General features: G+C 39.0%; 1 long non-coding RNA gene across 1 annotated transcript; it reads right to left on the minus strand.

Moving 5' to 3' along the window:
• Nucleotides 1-10,826: 10,826 nt before the first annotated feature.
• LOC146443094 (uncharacterized) lies at nt 10,827-22,737 on the minus strand. Its single transcript, XR_014855922.1, has 3 exons — nt 22,624-22,737; nt 11,111-11,162; nt 10,827-11,010 (listed from the first exon to the last, which is right to left on the minus strand). It is a non-coding gene; the product is annotated as an uncharacterized LOC146443094 (long non-coding RNA).
• Between the last annotated feature and the right edge of the window lie 63 nt (nt 22,738-22,800).

Consider the following 22,800-nt stretch of genomic DNA (forward strand, 5'->3'; position numbering starts at 1 on the left):
CTTTGTTCTATGATGTGCACATGGATACACAGGTGGGAATAGTGAATCTGGTCTCCCATGTTCAGGATAAGTAGTCTGACAAGAATCTACTCTTGTCATGGAAGACAAATGTGTGGTTTCCTTCCTGCTCTCTTTTCAATACTTTTTCTTCATTTTCTTTTAGTGTCCAAGTTGTGAATCTTTAAAACATGGGGGTATCTCTTAATAAACAAAAGCAAAAGGTTTGTGTGCCATCCTAGCAGTTAGAGTCTGAAATGCTGCACTGCCAATGTCTCAGTACTTTCGTGCATCTAGATCTTGCAAAATATTTTTAACACTGATTTGGCTTGTAGAAATGGTATAAAACTACCTTCCTAAAATGATGACTGGCTTTTGAAACCTTAAAGCTCTTCTTTCAGAAGGTTTTTCAATGATTCATCTTAGGATGGTGACAAATCTGATTTGTTTTTCAGTGGCTCATTTACTGAACTTCACAAAAGGAGTGGAATCCTTTATTTCCTGTGAATACTGGAAGGTTTGAATTCCTTTCATGAATGCATGAACATACCTACAAATAGAAATGTCCAAGGGAGGAATAAGAGAAGGTGATTTATTGAAGTAGGCAGGCTTTATGTTTAACTGCATTTTTTTTATTGATGTATTTTAGGAAATCTGCTCTCCTTAGACTCTTTCCATTGTAAGTGAAGCAAGACTTTTCCCCAGGGTGTTTCTTTGCATGTTTCAAGCCACATCTTTGCAGTGTCAGGGTGCATCTGGCATCCATAACCATTGGTGCATTTCAGCTGGGCTGTAGGGAGGGTTAAAGGGGCCACATTGCCATCTGTAGGCATCTGACACCCTAAAAAAATGTGACTTTTCTTATTTTCTTGTGCAACCCACAGAGCAGAAAGGATGGCAATGTGGGTTTCATCTTTCCACTGTTTGCTCAGACATATGTGATTTTCCCTATTTCTGCAAACAAAAGGGTTAAATCAAAAAACAGACTCAGAGAGGAATCAAGGATGTAATTTAGATGACTTTTTTTTGGTCAGTTGTGAACAGGCATTTGAAGGGAGTTGGCTCTGGAGCTGAGTTTTTTTGGGTGTTCTCACCTTTGGGTTGTGATATGAGTTGAGGTATATATGGAGGTTAATGTTACTATATCTGGTGTTAATCTTGGTTTTGAGTGATTTGGTTGATAAGAAATGGGTGTCTTTGAGTAACCTTAGAACAAGCTTTAGGTTGAGTTTCTTTAACAGAATATTTGCTGCTACGTCTGATGCAGCTCTTTTAAAGATACACAGAATTGTTAGCTCAGAGCAGCAAATTCACAAATACTGATTACAAGTCCACTTTGGGATCACAGAATTCTTGCTCTATATGTTGTGGCTGGGGTTTATATTCTCTCATTTTAGTTGTCTAAAGGTAAGGCATCTAAAGGTAAGGCATCAAAGCCCACTTTATATTTTATGAAGAGAGGTAGGTCTGCAGCTCCAGAAGAAAATCAATGCTGCCTATTTTAGGACAAAATAAATGGTTTTTCTCATGTCCCACTTCCTTTCTCTAGCAGACCAGGGGATTCAAAATAATCTCAGTGAGAAGACTGCAGCTGAGCTAACCTCTCAATTCCTTTTGCAATCCATGGAGAACACAATTATTTTTGTCATGATTCATCCCATCTATTTGAGACATATGTTTCAGACTAGCTCAAGTGGAGGCACTGGCTTTAGACTTTGACATTCTCAACTAACTAACTTTTTTCCAATTTGAGGTAGGAGAACTCAACTTGATCTTCTGTGTAAATACAAAGGTGATAAAGATACACCTAATATGAGAACTAAGATAATGCAATGTCAGCCCAAGTGAGGATTATTTGCCAGAAGAGCCAGAACACATGCTAAAAAATATTTTTCAGTCTTTTGATTAATAAGATCAATTGGTTTGCTACATTTTTATTATGCTAGAACCTATCTGGGGAGGAAAATGAATTTTTCAAATTAATGTTGAAGTGCCAATATAATTAGTGTTTTATTTAGACAGAATGTCTAACTAAGACACTAATAAATTCCTGTCTAATGTAATTAGACAGAAATTAATTTTATGGCAAGTACAGGAAATATATTACATATTTTTATTGTCAGACAACCTTCTAATCATAAATCCAGCTTCTTTCTAGACTACCTGGTAAAAGCAGGGAGATATTCCTTTCTGGTGGGATTGGCTGGTAAGACCTGGGCCTTATATCAACAGTCAAAATTGAATATTTCTGATTGTCTTGGTACAAGAATTGAGAATTTTATTGTGTTTTTGAATTTTTCTTTCATTTTATTAATTTAAAAACAAGGCGGGTTTTTTTCAGTGTTTTGGTTTTATTATTGTTTTATGTGTGTTAATGAAAACTTTTTAACTGTAAAAATATATTTCCTCCAAGCTAAACTTTTCTTATATGGAAACTACTGTATAAGCTCTTTGGCTTCTCTCTACCTGGCATATATCTGCTCCTGACTGTACAGGATAATTTTTGACTCCAAAGTTTGTGTTTCAACAACCTTAATAGGGTTTTTGCAGCACCAGACCCTTTTTCTGATCAAAGCAATCATCTGCACAGTTTTAGGGAGGTGTATCAGCTCCAGTAATGGTGCTGGGTTTTTGGAACAAATCCAACACTTTTCTCCAAGTACTTGAACATGCATTCACTTATCTTCTTGTTTCCTGTAATTTTGCTTGTAGATGGGGCCTCTTCCCTCCCTTTTGAGTGCAGGAATGAAAGAATTTCTCCCCTATGCAAATGAACAGGAAAACTTCCTTCAGAGTAATATGTGTAAATATGACTACTCCATTTGCATCTATACAGCCATATAGCCAAATAATTTTTTTTTTTTACCCTTATGTGATAACTAAAAGAGCTTTCTATTTGTTTTCTCAAGTAGCTGTGATTTACCTCCTTCAGCTATAACAACCACGCATCACCCTTTAAACTGGTAATAGAAAAGGGTGTTGCTTTGGTTGTGTACATGTAGAACTAAGGAACTATTGCCTTAAAAATGCACACAGAAGCAAAACCTGTAATATTCCTTTCAACACTCTTGTCCTTTGACCCAGATCAGTAGACATAAATTAAGGATTTTATCTCACAAGAAGGAAATTGCATAAATATACAATGACAATGGTCAACTGAGGTTAGACCATTTATGGTCTTCTCTTATTTTCATATCTCTGCATTGTTTTTCCTCTAGACATCTATTCATTGGAAGATTTTAGTAAAGATTTGCTTTGGCAGAAGTCCCCAGAATAATCTGTCAATAGAAAAATTACTCTCATGCTACCTTGAAAAAGATAAGAGTGTTACCTCAGTTCAGAATTGGAGATATCAAAGTATGGAAATGTCAAGTGACTTATCAGGTTGCCTAACAGGAATTTTATAGATTTGTGAAAGATTTTGGAAGACCAGACTTTTATGTCCTTGGAGATTTAAGCTGATCTTTTGGGTTACTAAAACCCACATTTGAATGGCACAGTTTTCTGTATCTGTTTAAAATCTGCAGAACACAAAGCCAATATATAAAACATGATCTAAGCCTTATGAAAAGGACACAACAAAGCAACACAGAGTGACATGTCAGAACTAATATCCAGTGTCATGTGCATGATATTGTACAGTGTCACTGCAGCTCTAACTGGGATGAGAATGGCATTATAGGGACATCTAACTAATAATACTGTCTGACTTTGGATGGGGGAATTGCACTGGGGAGCTGTGACATTCTGACCACAGGAAACCCATGTCTGTTAATGCAGGAGAAATTTTCAGAGCAGAGAACTTCACAGAATGATTTAACTACAGTTAAATAAAATTAAAAAATAAGAAGTGAAGCCAGTTGTCACTGACACCCTCTTTGCCCTCTTGAATTCAATGGATATTTTACTACTGGTTTCACTGTAGGGAAAAAGTTCACCTCCAGGATGTTTTGGGAAATATGGTCTGGAGGAAGGAAATCAAAGAAAGAATATGGAAACAGGAAGGAGACAAGCCAAATGGGAGCCTAAGTGAAGACCTGTAGGGAAGTGAATACCCCATCCTTGGTTTAAATAAGAAAGTAATTTCTCATGCTCATAGTTGGAAAGAGGAGCTTTCAGAGTGCCAGCAGCACTCAAATTCCTTAAACCATCAGGCCAATAAAAAAAGACTTCACATTTTTTATTCCTTATATTTTCATTATTGGTATGGGTAGTGAAAAGGGGATTTATTCATCACTCTGATGCTTGGATCTGGCAATCATGCTGCAGGGCTTGGGCATGGAATTTGCATTGCAGATTCCTGTTCTCATGGGAAACCTGCTGGGTACTGAACTCATTTCAGAGATCCTCATTGCTTTTGATAATTCATCCAGCATGGCTAGAAACACCTCTGGATTCTTTATGAACGTTCCCTAAATTTGTGTGTCCTTCAGAATCTTTGTTTAATTTTTGTTATCTCTGTTTTTAACTGAAAAACTTCAAAACCTGGTATCACAGGTTTGGCCAGAAAAAATAAAGCCCAAGTTTATCTTGTGTAATACTTACCCTGGTCAGGTTTTAATTCTACAGTTTCACACATGAAAAGCAAATCAGGCAAATTTTCTTCTTCTCACTATGTCCCCTGATATCTAAGGGTTGTTGTGGTCACCTTCCGAATCATGAGGTTCTCTGCCTCTCCCTATAACAACTCTGGGTCTCACAAAACACCCTGTTCACAGGATTCTTTTGTCTGGTTTTTAATTTATTTTTTAGAATTAATTATTATTTTATTTTGACTTTCACCTATTTATTTTCACTGGATATCCCTTTTCTTTGTGGCAGAAATAACCAGATTATCTGCTCTTTTCAGCTTGTAGGGTCTACTCCAAAGCCCATTTAAGTCAATAGTTTCTTTCCTCTGACATCAATAGGCTCTGGATGAAGCCCAAAATGAACACGAGTTAACTCAGTTTGATAGGATGGGCATTAACTATACTGATTGCTACTGGAAACAAATTTATGAGCCTCTCACTCTAGGAGCCAACCACAATAATTTTAATTATACAAAAGGAAGTATTTCTTGTGTAAAAACATTCCAAATACTTCCATTTCTTTTAAGCTACTTCAAAAGTGGGCAGAACTACAAAGTATTATTGAAAACTCAGGATGGGGTGGAGGGGTATTTCCCTTCCTCTGAAATTCCTCCCCCATATATGCATACTGCTAAACCATCCCTAGCAGGGATTACTTTTATCTCCAGCTCATGAAGAAATTTCTGAAGAGCTGTTTTGCTTTTGTCCTTGGAATACGCTGCGTTGCGCAAAATGTGAATCTCTTTCTTGGGAAGGGAGCTCGAGCAGCTCCTGCCATGTTCTTTCCCTCTCCTTCCTTTGCCAGTACCAAAATTCCTGTTGTGCAGGATATAATTTAGGAGATGCGCACCACTGCTCAAGCATTTCAAAGTAGGCACCCTGCTGAAGATCATCAAGCCGCTGAAGATGTACACAAACCTGCTAAATTGCATATCCTGCATATCAGGTGAGTAGCTATGGCGAATTTATCCTTCATCTGTGTGTAGCTATGCCAGTACTCTGTACTGAAAATTCGTGTCTTCTGGGAATCCAAACAGCTTAGTGCCAATAACCATACTGGTTGGGTCTGAAGAACTGTGTTTCAACACATAAGAGAGATGAAGAGGGATAATTTTCCTCATTTAGCCAAACTGAGTCTTTCTGTCAGTACTAAGGGCAGCTGTGGTCCTGTGTTTAAGCAGAGGTTCAGGTTACTCATATTCAATTTTGGAAATGACTGGCATACCCTCCAACAGATCATGCAGTGTGTAATTTGTAAATCTCTGCTTTGGTTCCCTTCCTGCTCAATGGTGCTCCTGGTTTAGACTGGGAGCCTGGTTAGGGATTGCATTTTCATTCAGGAACTGCTTCTGCTTGTCATGGTGGGACTCCACTCTCATTTTGACCTCTGAAAGTTTCTCTTCCCTTTTTGTCTCACTTGTTACTCTCACTGCAATGCATATGAAAAAGGAAGGAATAGGTTTATCTCCTCTCTACCTGCCTCTGTTTGCATGTATTTATATGGATAAGATAAATTCTCTCAAGCTTTTGGCTCAACATCTCTCAGCACACCACCAAAACAGTTTCTACTCCATGGAATTTAAAAATTCCCATTAAGTGGGGGGAGAAAGAAAGAAAAAATCAACAAATCTACTGAGCTTCTGTGAAGAGAATCCTACTCATTTGTACTCACACTGACCCAGAACTGTGTGGTTGCTTTATCTTTCATCTGCCAATTTCAATGGATTTGAGACAATTTGAGCAAAGGAACATTGCTGTGTACTGGGAGGCAGGTAAGCCTGGGGATGGGGGGATTATCCCAATTTCTCCCCATAACCTTGTGCTGTGGGACTGTCTCACAGTCTCTCAACTTCTTGTTGGCAGAAGGAACAATACCTGTACAAGGTGAGAACAGCATCTTCTCCACCACTCTGTCACTTCTGAATGAAGCCCAAATCTAGGGCAGAGGCAGCCATACAATGGCAAAGGTACCTGTAAGAGGTTAAAATGTTAGTGAAAAAGCTGGAAGAAGCAGCTATGAGCTTGAGATAAAATGGCTGCACTGTGAGGCTGGCAAATGCTCCCATTCTCTTTCCTCCTGTGAAACTAGAGGAGAGGCATCCACGTGGGCTTGTGTGGAGGAAAACAAGCTGCTCTGAGGGAGTGCAGAACATGCTGCTGCAGCTCTGGAGACAGATATTTAACATACATAAGCAGAGAAGAACCCTGTGACTTCTTAAGGTAACACAGGAAGAGGGGAAAACACAACTCGAGCACCTCGACTCTTATGGCACTGCTGGATGTGGCTGGTCACCCTTAATCCTCTCTCCTGCCAAAACAAACCGAGTGCTCTGACCTCTTAAATATATTCTGCTATAAAGATAATATTTTCCACAGATAAGAGTGCCATATACATTATATATGAAGCTAGAACCATCAATAGTCTATTCATGCTTTCCTTCCTCTTCGCTATGTGAGACAACTTTAAGAAAACAATCTGGATGTAAATGAAAATTAAAAGAGATATAAGGAGAGGAACCACGTAACACAAGCACAGAGGTAGTGGTTCAGGGAAAGGTTTTAGCCCCGAGAAGCAGCTGGTGCCTCACTTACCATCAGAAAAACACTTCCACTTAAAGGCTTTTCAGTTTTAGCCTTTAGGTTGTAACAAAGCTCTCTGCTGTTATCTTGTTTTGCCAAATGCCTGCACTGTAATAGGAGAGATCCACACCAATGGGGATGGAGTGCAAGTATGGACTGAGTGGGGGTGTTTTGTATAAGGAAAATAAATGTAAACATTCTCAGAAGGGAAATATAGATAAGGGAATACATATTTTATTGAGGCCAAGCAGGTGAGCTGAGCTAGGCACGGGAGAGGGACTTTGCTCTTTCCTGTCTCGTGCTCAGCTCCTGCATGTGGGATGCCAAAAGGAGGAGGATGCAGCCCTGAAGTTGCCTGGAAATTCACTTGAAGGTGGGAGGAATTTTAATTTCCAACCAGATGTTTGGGTATCAGATCCACATATAAACCTATGTATAAATAATATCTTATCTGACCCAAGCAATCCTGCCAGCTCTGGGGTCTCCATTGCTCCCAGCACTCTTATTAAAAACAGTATAAATAGAAGAATTTCACAGAAATATTAAATGACATTATGGAATTTTTAAGTAATATCCCCTGAAATAAATCAGGCAAAATTTTTCTGACAGACATTTAGTTTTATTCTTAAACTATCAAGACCTGATTTATTTTTCTAACTCTGGTTAGGGTCTAAGTGTTAAAAATAAGTAAAGTGGGATTTTGTGACCTAAATCTAGAACTGTAGTCCCAGTAAATCCCATTTAGCTGACCTTCAGCCACGTGATGCACAGGTCAGATTGCAGGAGCACATTGCAGGATCTTTCTGTGGCACAGAGGCTGATAACGATGGCATGGTTCACATCTATGTTGTATAAATCTCACTCTTCAAAACAGGCTAGTTACATCTAAATTGATAACTTGGATTGTTCCTAGCCTGTGCTGAGTCCCAGACTATGCCTGGCAATTGTTGAGGAAAATGCTCCATGGCCCCAGGTCTAAGCATGTCCTCCTAACAATGGGGTGGTATCACCTCTTGATAAAGGCTTGTAGGACTCAACCCATAAGTAAACTCAACTGAAATACAGAGTTGGGATTCAGTCTGGGGTGGACACATAATCTTTTAAATGTTTGGATATAGATAACTAAATATTGAGGTGGTAGATATTGATAACTGGATAACTGAAGGGAGTCCACAGAGCAATTAAATAAACAACGTTATGGTGGTTATTTTTGGGGAAAGGGACTACCTCTGAAGTAGGCTCACCTGAACATGCTGAGGGACTAATTTGGTTGTGCATTCAGGGGTGTCTAATGCCACTTGGAATTGCCTGAAAGCATCCCACCTGGTCTCCAGCTGTAATTACAGAAAGGAAATTGTCTTCCACATCCTTCTCAAATTTGCCAAGTCAGTACCGTAAGGATCAGGCCATACTTAGCAGGACATGTGGCACACTCAGGACCTTTAATTTATGTGTCAATAGCCTAGGGCTTCTAAAATTCAGCAAAAGTCAATGTGGGAGCAGATAAACCCAACATCTTGACTGTGATGACACACTAGATTCCCTGAACACATCATATGGAAATTTATCTGTGTATGTCTTGCTCTTGAACTGAAACCTTCCCTCCAGACTGGTCTTTGAAAGCCTCTATCCTGAGGCCCCTATTCCCTCTGGGGCCCTCTTCTTGCTACAAAGAGAATCAAAGAGCCTACTGTTCAGGATGAACATCTTAGGATGAGAAGGAGCATGGTCTTCACACCTTCTTGTGATGATCTTCCACTCAAAATGTGTGGGAGGGAACACAAAAGAAAACAAAGCAAAACAAAACAGGACAAAAACCCAACATGCCTTGAATCAGGGCAAAGTACCTCCTGTTTACAGACAGATCTGTAGAAAATATCATTCCCTGCAGCACTTAGCCAACCTGCAGGTTTGCCCTGGCTTACAAGGCATGCAGAATGGGGATGGCAAGGAGTGAGAAGCTGAAGAGCAGAGGAACTGTGAAGGTGTAGAATGCAGGGAGACTGCTGGGGTGCTTTGGTTTGCTGCCTGCTCAGTTTGTGCACTGTGTGATCCCACAGGATTCCCACCCTTAATGTGGAGCAAGGACACTTTCTGGGGCATCCTCACTCGAGCTCTGGTGGGGCACACAGGGCTGGAAGGGAGGAGAGAGTTTCAGCAACCCCTTGTTGTTGTGGGTGTGCTTAAACCCAATGGCTGTTTGGATAAAATGCTTTCATTCCATGAATGTTTTGGCAATACCAGTTTTTAACATGTGCCAGTCTCTGTTTATGGAAACCTGCTTCCTGCTGTGCCAGAGCATCTCCTTACAGCCTGATTTGAAGTCTGTGTCTGAGTTTCTCAGGTCAGCAGGCAAACAGAAATGGTAGCAAATGTTAAATAGTCTAATACCTGATCTTCCTCTGACTCAGTGACTGCAGCAGAAAAAATGAAAACTTCCCCCCTCCTATTGGGGTCTGCAGCACAGCAGATGCTGTTGGGTGAGGATAGAAACAGTGGGACGTCCTCCAGAGTTCTGAAATGCACTGCATTACCAGCATTACCCCGGGTTGTCCAGAGGAAATTAAGAGATTCTCTGCCAATTGGTTTAGTGTCAATATAGCCAGAAAAACAACAGGGTTTGCATGGAATTTTATGCCATGTATCTGCTCATTTTGTAGTGAGACACATTATGTCACATAGCTGGTGGAGTTTTTAAGTTCCTGCATAGCAAGAACCAGTTTCTGCTCTTCATCCATAATGCCTCACATGGAATTTGGGTGAAGGAGTTTGCCAGGTTCTGTCTGTTTAAGAGTCCTGGAGCCCTTAAACAGATAGAGGATTGTGACATTAACCCTGACAGAACATTCTGGGTTTTTCTGTTTGGGATATGTTCTATCACACTATTGAATCCCTTGCCTAGAGAGGCATATAGGTTAGTATTTACACTCTGAGCTCATAGAGAGAAAAAGGGGAGTCACATTTTCTTTTTTTCTTTTCTTTTATTTCTGTATGTAAGAAGTGAGAAAAAAGGTTTAATTCAGAATGGCATGTACCTCAGAAACTAGAAATTTTATGTGGAAAAATGAATTTAAATTATTTTTGGAGGGAGAGGGAGAAATCGTAGAAATTATATCAACGTCCTTTATTTGAAATGCTGCAGTCCAGTTCCTACATTGCTGGATAGAGGCTCTCTCTTGTCTCATTGCTGGAACAGTGTCTGTCAGTAACAGAGATTAATGGGGGGAAATCCTAAATCAGTGGTAGTACCAGGTCTAAGTGAGAGCATCAGTAGGGAAGATAACCTCCGAACAAATCTACCTCATACCCCACACAACAGATTTCTCCCAACTCCCTTTCCCCTTCAAACACAATCCATATGTTCATCCTTAGTGCAAGTAAAAGTGAGGCTTTACGGTTTGCCCTGAAGGTCAACAGACCCAGGCTAACTCAGGGAAAGAGATCAGACAACATTAAAAGAAAATAAAAGGTTGTCTTTACTTGCAACAATGCTTTACTGCTTAACAAACATAGCCCTGCTCTTGCACAGAGACCCTTGCAGGCAGATTGCAGAAATAGAGGCCCAAATTAATATTTCAAATGAGCCAGACTCTTTCATTTTAATCAGAGACTCATTTTAATTAACTTATTTTGACAAGAATAAACAATTCCTGAATAGTGTTGTAAATTCGCCCCCTCCACATAAATTTTAAAACTGTCAAGATACATAGGGGAAATATTCATTAGACACTTCAGGAAGTAGCTTTTACACCATGACCTTATTCCAATTTCTTCTCTCTCTTTCCTTAGGTGTTTGAAAATTTTAAATCCCAGTGACAGTCAATTTCAGGTGTTTATTTCTAAGGAGTGACAGCTTTGATCCCTGTGGAGGAAACCAAAACAGAGAGGGAAAGATGAAAAAAGCAGAACAACAAAAAACAAAGAAAAGAAAGAAAACCTTTTGCTTAAATTAGGTCAGGAACCTCTTGGCACTGTCCACATTCTTCTCCAGCACCTTGGCTTTTTGCTTCATGTCTGAAAGGGAACAGAAAGAGTAGATAATCAGCCAACCCCGGTGCACTTTCACAATTTCTGTATAAAATTTCACTTAATGCAATTGTGGCGCCAGGGCTGGGCGTATGATGGTACCATTCAGAATATGTTTATATAACATGACTGCATGCCACTGCGATCCTTTAAATTCTTTTCTAAGAGCTTTACTCACTCCAGGTTCACTCATCCAAAACCCTTTATAATCTCAAATATCTTTGTTACTTTCTCCTTTGAGCAGCAGTGTTGGAGACAAGGGGGGAAGGGGAAGGGTGGAAAGAAGAGGGGAAATATGGGAAATATGTAACTGATGTGGACACTGGGAAGAGTTTGCTCTTTTTCCCCATTCCTGGGGGATAAAAAAAGTCTGCTATAATGTAAATTCATGAGGATACATCAGCCTTTGTGGTGGCTCTAGAAGAATATAAAGGGCGGATTTGAGCTGCCTTGAAAAATTCTTAAAAGCAGTTGCTGGTTTTGTACTCTTAGTGTGCAAATGTTTGGGGATTTGGGAATTTTGGGAAGGTTTGGGACTTTTGTATACAAGTGTGGAGCAGCCAAGGGGGACACAGAGAGCACAATTGAGTAGTGGCTTCTCATGGCTCCATGAAAGTGGAATTTGCTTATTTCTTTCCATTCACTGCTAACTCATCTCCTCCAGCCTCTCCTTGATTCTCCTGCTGCACCACTGTGCCTCTGCCTGTGCTTGGGGGAAACACCTGGAATCATATTGTCACATATTCTTCTTTCAAACTCTTCCTGATAATGTCCTTTTTCCTGCTGCACTGAGAATAAAAACAACCCTCGCAGCAGGGAGGCTGCTGACCCCCCAGAGTGACATGACATTGTTTCTTCTTTATTTTCCCTTTCTTTCTCCACTCTTACTCTGTTCTTTGTCCAGCTGGCATCCCATAATGAATTTATCAGTGATATCAGTGGGGCTATAACATTGTATTATGGCTTCAACAGTAAATAAAACATGTCAAATAGACTTTTTTAAGGAAAAGAGCTCCTCATAAAGCAATTTTTTTAAAAATAAACATGATTTTCCAAGCCTATTCATAGGATGATTAAATGCATATTCCTGCTTTTGACTCAGCTCAGATAACTTCTTCACAGGTTGCTTTAAAACAATAATATTGCCAGACGTGGAAATAACTGTGTCTGTTTCCAGCAAGAACAATGACAGCCTTTCATTTCGATGGGACATTTCTCTGTCATTTTAACCGGGGCTTGAAGATTAAGGCTTGGAGTTTCTCATCAAATGTCAAGAAGTGCATTAGGCAAGTGAAATATATTGCACTGTGGGCTATGTTACTTATTTGTATAAACAGTTCTTATAACCACAGTAGTGCTGTATAAATAGGACTTTTGTAGGGTATGTCATTGTTCTATGTTCTCAAAAACTTCATTTCTGAATGAGAAAATACTTCCAACAGGCAGGTGGGAATGTGCTATTATATAATCATGGCACAGAAAAATAATGAACTCCCTCAGGACGTTTTTTCTGTGTCGTAGTTGTTACTTCCATGGAATTCTGCTTCTGGGCAAAGGCAAAGGAGACCAAGACAGGTCCTTACTTTGCAAGCCTCTCCCACTGTTATTTCAGCATGCTGAGACTCAGTTTACTTATAAAACCAATATGGATTCTCTTGAGGACTGATAAATGTAAGGATCATAGAAATTTTTTAAGTTGCAAGGGACTATAAAGATCATCTCATTCCAAGCCGGTGCCATGGGCAGGGACAATTTCCTCTACCCCAGGTTGCTCCAAGCCCTGTCCAACCTGGCCTTGGACACTTCCAGGGATCCAGGGGCAGCCACAGCTTCTCTGGGCACCCTGTGCCAGGGCCTCACCACCCTTACAGGGAAGAATTTATGCAGCAGTGCAGAAATTTATTCTTGACATCCAATCTATACCCACACTTTTTAAATTAAAGCCATTCCACCTTGTTCTAGCAAGAGCAAGATAGCTGCATGGACAAAGAGGAAGCATGAGTGCTGGTTACTGTTGTGCCAAGGTTTTATCCACTTTATTGATAATTTATGCAGAGATCCCATGGTATGACCCCTGGAATCCAGCAGCTGGCTGTGCTTGTGAGCATACAAAGCTTCTCACAACCAGGTCACACCAGAGTTTGCAGGGCAAATAACTACAGAAGCTGCATATGTCAGGAAGACAACAACATTTAAAGATCATTTCTCTTTTTCTCGTAGCAGGCAAAAGGCTCCAGGCATTAACTTTTGCTCAGTCTATCCTAAGGGAAGCATTAACTCTGTCATGGTGCCTTTCCCCGCTCCACTCCCAGCTCTCCAGTCTCAGGGCACCATGTGCTCATCCTTCACCTTAAAGCTATGTTTTGGGTGAATTTATGGCACAGTAGCTCTTTTTGTCTAGTTGACACTTATTTCACACTGGGGCAGGGAAATGTCCCACAGAGGTATTTCCATCAGGAGGACAATTCCTATCCACTGCCAACAGAAAATGTGGCATATTCAATCCCCTTAAGAGTGACTCTAGATTAACAGCATGGAATGGAGCAATGGAATTGCTTTGGATGTTACAGGAGACTTCTGTTTTTGTGTTTGCCATGGGTGTTGATCAGGACTTTGCAAAGAAAATAAAAATTTTACTCGGAAAGAATAAATTTCCATATGTTTTCAACTCATAATTTGAATATTTCCTCCCCTCAGACTGTGTACTCAGAAATGTTGAAAAAGAAAAATAATCCGCATATTCTAGCTCAACAAGGCTTTTTAGTTTTAAATTTTTGCTATTAAAAATTTAACTAAATAGAAAGAAAACTTTAGTAATTTTATTTGAAAGGCCTCAAGATAGCAAGAATGTATTTGTTGGCTATATGTCATTCGGTCGGTTTTTTGTGTTGTTTTGGAGTATAGCAGTTTTTCTGGAATCTCAAAACAACATTGCTGGATATGGAACTATCATTTACACAACTCGATTTACTGAGTCGTGGCATATTGGAACCGACTGGGAATCCTCCTTTGAATATCTGATTATCTGGATGTGCTGTGAACACACTGAAAATAATATGAACTTTAAATGCATGCCCTAATTCTTATCATAGTGGTGCAGGAAAAGAAAATTTATTTCCATGCTGTTTTCTTCATGGCCTTTTTGCTCGCAAGTAAACACATCCAGTGATCATTCTGTGGATGTGTATGTTTTAATAGGCATTTTAATAAAGTAATGTAGAATATGTTTACTGCCATTCATTAAGAGTTTGATATCAAAATGTCTTACAACCTGTCTAAATTCATAATAACTGCATACTTGTGAATATTTCAGCTTTGCCTACAACCACCTTGGAGGTTTATCACATTATGCATAGAAAAATATTGTGGGAAAGCACAATAAATATAATCTCAGCAGCTATTCCCTTCAAAGACTTTCAGTTTTATGCATCTTGAATTCTAAATAGGTTTATTGCCAATTATACATGATGATGAAGCAGTAACACGGAGTATATGCCATATTTAAGAGACTCACACCAGCAGATGCTCTTGTAAATGTATTTTGCTTCAAACCAAGAAATCAGTATTGTGAAATCCCCCCAAAAGCTTGCCGCTGCACTTTCTCAACTCAAAACTTGTAAGCATTCTTGCTCTTTGATGGATGGCTTCTTATAAACTCTGGCCAAAAGCTACCGTGACACAAAGATGTTTGTTTACCCCAAGATTTTCCATCCTGCAGTTGCTCTGGAGGTGTGTGTGAAGCTCAGGACCAAGTGGGATAACATCCTGCATCCGGACAGAATTTGCAGTTGTAGAAAACACAGACAATAGGGCTGGAGGAGCCCTTCGGAGGGTCACCCATTGTAGTCATCCTTCCCTGTCCTGCTGATAAATGCAAAGGGGAACAGATTATATTTTCACCTACCTTTTTTGGTTTTTCTTAACATTAACAGATAAATGATAGTTCCAAATCCCCATAGCAGGGTGGTTGGAATTAGATAATTTTTAATGTCTTTTCTCAACCTAACCATTCCAAGATTCTATGATTGTATATAATATTTCTTCTCAACCCTCAGCAAGCCCCTGTTCTGCTGTCTTTCCTCCAGCACTGTGTTATTTATGTTGTTTCTCCAGACATTTGCCTTTCTCACCTCTTTTTTAGACCAATTTCCTCAATACTGAAAACTGCATTTCAAATTAAGCCAAGCAGAACCAAAGGGCTGCTTCACAGATTTCGTTTAAATATACAGTGTGAAGAGAGACAGAAAACAAAGGAAGTGTATTGGACTTAAATTTACACATCTGCAAGGGTCACAGAGAATTTAAGGTCTTGGTCCTGCATCCCACTAACTGGGGTCACCCATAGGATCTTTTCAAGGCCAGGTTGGATGGAGCCCTGAGCAAACTGGTCTGGTGGAAGGTGTCCCTGCCCACAGTAGGGGGATTGTAACTAGATGATCTTTAAGATTCCTTCCAACCCAAACCATTCTGTGATTCTCTGATCTTTGGTTTGGTTAGCTTCAGGCATGCACCTCAATATTGCTGCAGGTTTCAAAAGTGAAAGGCTTTCCCAGCCTTATGCCAAAGTAAAGCTGTGAAAGGAATCCAGCACTGTCTAGTCTGAATTCAATGCCTTAACCACAAACCTGCAGTTTTTTGTTGTTTTTTTTTATTTCTGTGAAAGAAAGGATTTCAGGTCTTTCAGAAACAAGTAAATAATAACCACCTGTCTGTATCAAGAAGCTCACCTTGTTTTATCATAGAGATTTCACATTTTGTTTTCACTGTTCTCAAACCTGGCAAGACAGAAACTAGCTCCCTGAGGTCTGTGATAATTTCAAATGTAATAGCTACTAGAGTCTCCCTTTGTGATTAGTCCCAGGGTTCCCAATGTCCATATTTACAAGAACTCCAAAGGGTTAAATTATTTTGACTGGCTAGTGGTAAAATGTCTACTTAAATCCTCCCTACCTGTGTTTGAGCAGTCAATTTGCACAGTGAAAGCCCTAGACTGCTGTTGAGTTTCTTAATTTTTCCAGATTTCCTTTTAAATCACTTCCTCTCACAAAACTTGGAAAACATTAGCCTAGAACTGTGAGATCATACGGCTTTCTATGCCACCCAGTGAATCTTAGAGAAATTTTGGTACTGAAACACACATATGCCCCTACCTAAACATCTCTTTTGCCAAGTGTAGACAAGGATAAGGCAAAATGTTCTAAAATCCGGAGTAACAAGTATGTGCTGTTTACATTCGAAATGTGAGCAAAATTTTGCATGGAAATTTCAGCCTAAAGGTATGACTTTTTTCATTGGTTATTCAGCCCTTTTGCCCCTACATTGCACCCTGTGAACTTACCAGGGTCTACCTGCATTTGTGTGCATTAGCACATCTAACGTGCAGATACTTAACATCAAATAAACAATAATGAAAATTCATTGCACATCTGAGAATGTGTTTCCCATTCAGGAAAATACATGGAAATGCCTTTAAGCCTATCCATATTAAGGACAGCATGTAAGCAAATAACTTTAATCTTGCTCTAAGTATGTGCTTAAATAAATGAAGATGCCTTTCCAGCCTATATTTTTCACTTTGCCTATAAGCGCATCAGAAGTTCTCTAAGCTTCACTTATTGGCATAGGAAGGATCTTATTGTTACAAGCCCGAAGTAGGAGGTCTAATAAAATTTCCTAATCTGATGAACCACACAAAAAGAACCAGAACAAATATAATTTTATATCTCTACTGGGGGGAAAAAAACAGATGATGTGGCTTGAAGTTTCCTCCCCTATCTTTTATTAGGCTGTAACTTATACAAATTATATCAAACACTGCAATAAAGTGAAGCTGGATTTATTTGTAGGCACAGATCTTCTTAAAAAGCTGTGATTTTTTTAAATCCTGTGGGAAATAGAAGCTGTACATAAAATTACACCAGATTTAGCAGAAAAGCAAATAAAATACAGATGATTCTATTATAATGTTTTAAAATATGTATTTATCACGTGTTGTTGTTTTCCTTTCTGAAAGTGCTTGTTGTAGGTATTCCAATAAAAACAGCAGTTTGTGTACTGTCTAACAGCAGCAAATTGAATATCCCCATAATGAGATAATATGAGGTAAAGCAGTACAGAAAATCTTTTTAAAAATTCTAAATGAAAAAGAAAAAGATGATTTTGGAAAGAGTCCAAGTCTTATTTTTCATGCGTCAGACATTCTCTCACTGAGGAATGGGAAAGAGGAAGTTTACCTAGTGGGAATCACTCAGCTCTGATTCATCTTGCTAAAGTTTAGGTGTCTAGGTATCTAAAAATTAGGCATCTCGTCATGGCTAATTATCTGTGTTCCTTCTGTAGTCAATAAAGAGAGATAAGCACCTCTGGAAAGTGATTCAGTCTACCTATCTCAGGACATTTATCTTGGGATAGGATGAGTTTCCTTCTCTCCCACTGCCTGTTTCTGTCTGTTCGTCACAGAGGGAGCCTAGGTGGTTACCTTAGATTAGATGCCTGACTTGTAGATAAGTACATTTAGGTGAGGTGATTCTCTCCATAAGTAATTGCTCTTATTGTTGATAGTGGGGATAATTTCCACTGATATCAAGACGTGATGTTTATCTGCACACCGTGCGTGATTTAACCAGCAAACTTTTCCATGTGGTAATAGTGCTTTCCAGAAATGGAAATTCGTGCCTGAATTTGTACTTGCCCAGGTCATCCCTTCCATGTGAACAGTAACCCGTGCCTCCCATCTGAACCTACTGTGTGCCAGCGAAATGAGCAGCTCCCACAATCCACCCCAGAAAGAGATGTGTTTAAGTAAGGAGGAATATAACTGATTGATATATCTCTATACCTAGCAGCACTTAAGTTCTGACCATTGTTCAATATGTAATTAAGTCTTCTGAATTGTTAGAAAATTCAATTTTCTGCTAAACTTCTGAGTGGCCTCAGATTATAAATGCAACAATGCTCAAAGAGCAACACAGACCTGGGTTCAGTTCTGCAGCTGGATCACTCCCTGGGATTCTTCTTACATGGTAGAAGAAGAGGAGGCCATGTGAAGAGCTCTCTCTCCACCTCCTCAATTCTTTAACAGAGAAGGTGCTGCTCTAAATCCCTACCAACAATCCCTGTGGCATAATCCAAGACACCAAACCTTTGCCCTCAATGTCACAGTGGCTAAAAAAAAGACTTCTTGAGAAAATAATAAATAGAAAAACCCCCACTGTTGCACAATTTTTTTATTATTTCAGACACTGGGTTAAAAAAAAATCCTGCTGATAGAGGTAGAGATGCTACCAGAGGTTAAATGAGCTGAATGATAATGCAGATGTGGCTGATCCAATGTAGAGACAACTAATTCTGACCACAGTAGGTGTAAGTTAAAGAGCAAAGGTTGTCCAGAAATAATATATTTTTTTTTAAATTTTGGAACAGGAATATATTTTTCATACTAAAGGTTTCCTTTTAGTCATTAAAACCCATAAGCAATTCAACCAGATTTTCCTTTTTCACTCTGCAGAACAATTTAGTAAAACTGGAACTGGACATGGTTAGCTAATATATGTCACTACTCAAAATGTGAGTAAAAAAAATGTTCCAAAGTTTTCCTATCCACTATGACATTGCCCTGCAATTTGTCCAGGGTAAGGAACACCTTTGGTCTCCTCAGCTGCTCTAACACACAGAGCCAAAACCTTAGGGCTTGCTGTTTAGCACCTTTAACTGCTGGGTGACTGGGAAGGCAAGGGTAGGGCAAACTTCCAACACATTTCTAAACTCACTGCTGCTCTTTATGGTCCAGAGCTTAACTCCTGGTGGCAAGGAGGAACCTGTGTTCAAAGGGATGATCCAATCTTGACTTGTGTCCTGCAATTGGGCATCTTACAGCTCATTGAATTACTGACTGATATTGTCTATGGATGTAGAAAAGGTTTTGAAGAAAGTGATGATGAAATTAAGTGAGGGAAAAAGGGTTAAATACATCCCCCATCTTTCTGATGCACAAGCCCCTTGGCTGGATGAAGTTCTATGGTGCCTCAGAGCTTGTTTTTTGTTGTTTTTGTTCCCCAGCCATACTGATTGGTGTAACAAAAAGTATAGCTTCTCTGCAGAGCTTATCTTTCTGTATAAAACTGTGGACATGTTAGAGGGGTCTGTCTGAAAAGAATTTCCTTTAGTTGTGGCTTATAATAAATAAATTAGTAAGCTCTCAGTCCACTTCCTCTAGAGTAATGTTTGGGTATTGATTCTGTCATGGACATGACTTTGTATTCTGCAGAATGACAAAGAAATTTAGTAGCTCAGGGATGGTTCCAATCTTTGTCATGTTTTTTAAAGAGCATAGTTAAATATTCTGTTGAAGAGAGTTTGGGTGTGTGAATATACATCTTTCACTCGTAAGGAGATTAAGTTATACAGAGTTCAGCAACCTATTACTGTAAATTCTTTTGGGCAAGGTAGTCTTTCTGCTCCAAGTTTAATGGCTTGGAGCAATAAGCTTGTGGCTCTTAGCAACTGCTGAAACACAAAAGGTAAATAAGGGTGTTTAGAGCTTGATCATAGGCCTTTGCTCTACTTGGCAGTTGTTTATTTGGGTGACTCCCATGTACTTTGGTGTTACTGCAGGCCACATTGTCACCTAGGTACATATTGCAGAACTGGCCCAGAAAAAAAACAGACAGTGCTACTTCTCATTGCTTTCTGTGACCGAGAGAAAAGATAAAAAAAAAAAAATAAAAAAAACATCCTACAGGGTTATTATTCTGGCCTTTCTTTGATCATTGACTTCACTTAATTTAAAATTAAAGAGAGATCAGAAAGAATAAATGCATATTAAATTAATAGCACCTATTCAAAGACTTGCATATTACAGATAACAAAGTAATGTTCACAGAAAAGATAGAGATACAAAATAGGATGGAATTTCCCCTACTTGTTATCATTTTCAGAAGTCCGTATTCATGCTCATTTAATCATTACCATAATCTGTAGAGAAAAGTGGCCATGACAATCTGTATCTCACTAGACACACATACACATATATATTAGTTGGAAAGGAAATGCATGACCTGGTTATTTTCTCCCTTATCTAGGCATTATGTATACAGGATTGTTTATCTAGGGTGTAGTTGACCCAAATGTCATTTTTTTCCTTTATGCATAGGATCTTCAAACTTCCATCATCTTTTGTCCACAGGTATTGCCAAATCACCAGGTTACATCAGAACTGAAAGAAAGCAATGGGTTTTTTGCTGTGGAGAACAGAGTTGGGAGTTTGTACTATGTTGACTCTATAATTCTATGTGTCTGTGGTCAGAGTCATGACATTCAAATATAAGGAAACAGCCCTGAGTTTTGGTTCATGGTTCATTGTCATTTGTTGTTATTCAAGCTTGGGGTGAGCAAACTCTACGGCATTAAAACCAGAATCCAGCTTCCCCTGGTTTTTATTTTAGTGATGTTACTACTGAGTTGCAGAGTGTCACTGAAGCCATCTTTGTTATGATCACAGACTCATGGAATCACATTGGATGATGTGAGTGATGTGACCAACTCAGAGAGCAACCTGGTGTGCCTGGGCAGCCCTGTAGACCAAATCCACACTCTGGATTCAGAGAGACTTGAGCTTCTTTGGTATTCCAAGCCATAAATCATGCATTTAACACTGACTTTCACCCCTTGAAATAATGATATTTTGAGATGCCATGTTAGACATATCAGTGGAGGCTTTGCTCTTGAAATAAATGAGACCAGGAGCAGGATGTGGTTGTTTTGCCAGGAGAGATTTTGAAGGAGGGTCTCTCTCAAAGGTAGATGGAGGTTCTACAATTTCCTACTGTACAAGCCCCTTTGATTAAGCTCTATTCATTTTCAAATTACTTAATTACCATTCCTCTTGCTTTGAAATCAAAACGTGCAACAGCTTATCTCAGCCATATGAGAAGGCTGGTAAAAAAAGACGATATCACCAGGAAATTAAAAAATAAAATAATGATAATGCCAGTCGGCCTCAAGAAGAGAACGAAAATTGACTCTTACTAATGTTATGTATTAATTACACTTACCCTTATTCAATGTCCCTGTTATATTACACTGAGCAGTGCTCAGTAACCCTTGTGTGAAAGACAGTCTTGTCCACAGTTACAGGTTCTCTCCTACACTCTGCTGTCTTAAAGAAGGAAAATTCATTTATCATTTTTGTGATATTTCTGTTCCTTGAAAGAAGTTTATCTTTTTCAAATGACTTCATTTGTACTGGACAGTTTGGACCAGATTTCAGGCAGAAGTAATTTTCAGATCAATCTAGAATATGCCTGTGACAGAATGGGAAGCCAATAGGAAATGAAAGGGAGATTACCTTAGTTTCACCAATCCAAAAAAAATACCAAAGAGAATTTAAAAAAACATAGATTTTTCATAAGCGTATTGTGAAGGAAGTTTGTTAAAATAAAGGTTTCTCAGTAGGACTTTATAATATTTTAGTATTGATATTTTTGAGCACTTTGGAGTGTCTAACATTTTCAATAGAGGAAGCAGGCAGTTGTACCAAAATGTTCAATGGTGCCACCTACAGTTTGCCAAATTTTCATTCAATTGAAAAAAATTGGATTGTGGTTAGTATTACAGAAATCCCATTAGAGAATCATAGAATAGTTTGGGTTGCAAGGGGCCTTAAGGATCATTTCATTCCAACCACCCTGCCATGGACAGGGGCACTTTCCACTATCCCAGGTTGCTCCAAGCCCTGTCCAACCTGGCCTTGGACACTTCCAGGGATCCAGAAGCAGCCACAGCTTCTCTGGGCAACCTGTGCCAGGGCCTCATCACCCTCCCAGGAAAGAATTTCTTCCTGATATCTGATCTAAACCTGCCCTTTGTCAGCTTAAATCCATTCCCCCTTGTTCTATCGCTACATTAATAGAGCAGTACATTTCAATATTTTCTATCAAAATGTTCTTTTCACAGAGCTTTTTTTTCTGTAAATGTTCTGCATATTTATTAAGGACAGCACGTGGAAAAAACCTTTCATGCTTGGAACCTTCACTCATCAGAATGAGTGGGAAGCATTCTGAAGTCCCTGTTTTTAAAAAAAAAACCCAGCATTTTCCTTTGGTTTAAAATAAAGGATTTCATTTTGATTTAATTGCCTGAAAAAAAACCCACAAAAACAACCTAATAACAACAGCAACAAAACCCCACCAAATCTCACAATTTTTGCCTAAGTATTTTTTTTACATTTTTCAGAAAATTAATTATGCAGGTACCTCTATTGACAAGAAATTCTGTTTCTAAATTTTACCAAGGAATGTGTGCTCTGTATAATGGCTGAGGTTTCCCATTATTCTCACAAATAGTAGTGTGGTAGGGATCCACCATGCTCTGTGAACACAGCTCTTATCTACTTCAGTAAGATCAGTTCAACCTTATTCAGTTCAATAACTCAAGCAATTTTGTCACTTACTTGATAAAAACTCTTTCTTTCTTAGCTTTTCTTCTCTAGTGAAACTGCACTGTAGAGCTTAAAAAAAATCAATCAGCTCTTCTGTTACACCATTGTCCAGAATGGAATTTTTGCTGTAGGATGGATGATTCAAAAAGCAAATAGTTAAAAAAAAAGTAAAAAGTCAAAAAGTAAATA

The sequence above is a fragment of the Lichenostomus cassidix genome, chromosome 1Aa (assembly GCF_008360975.1).
Source record: "Lichenostomus cassidix isolate B80296 chromosome 1Aa, HeHo_3.0, whole genome shotgun sequence".
NCBI lineage: Eukaryota > Metazoa > Chordata > Aves > Passeriformes > Meliphagidae > Lichenostomus > Lichenostomus cassidix.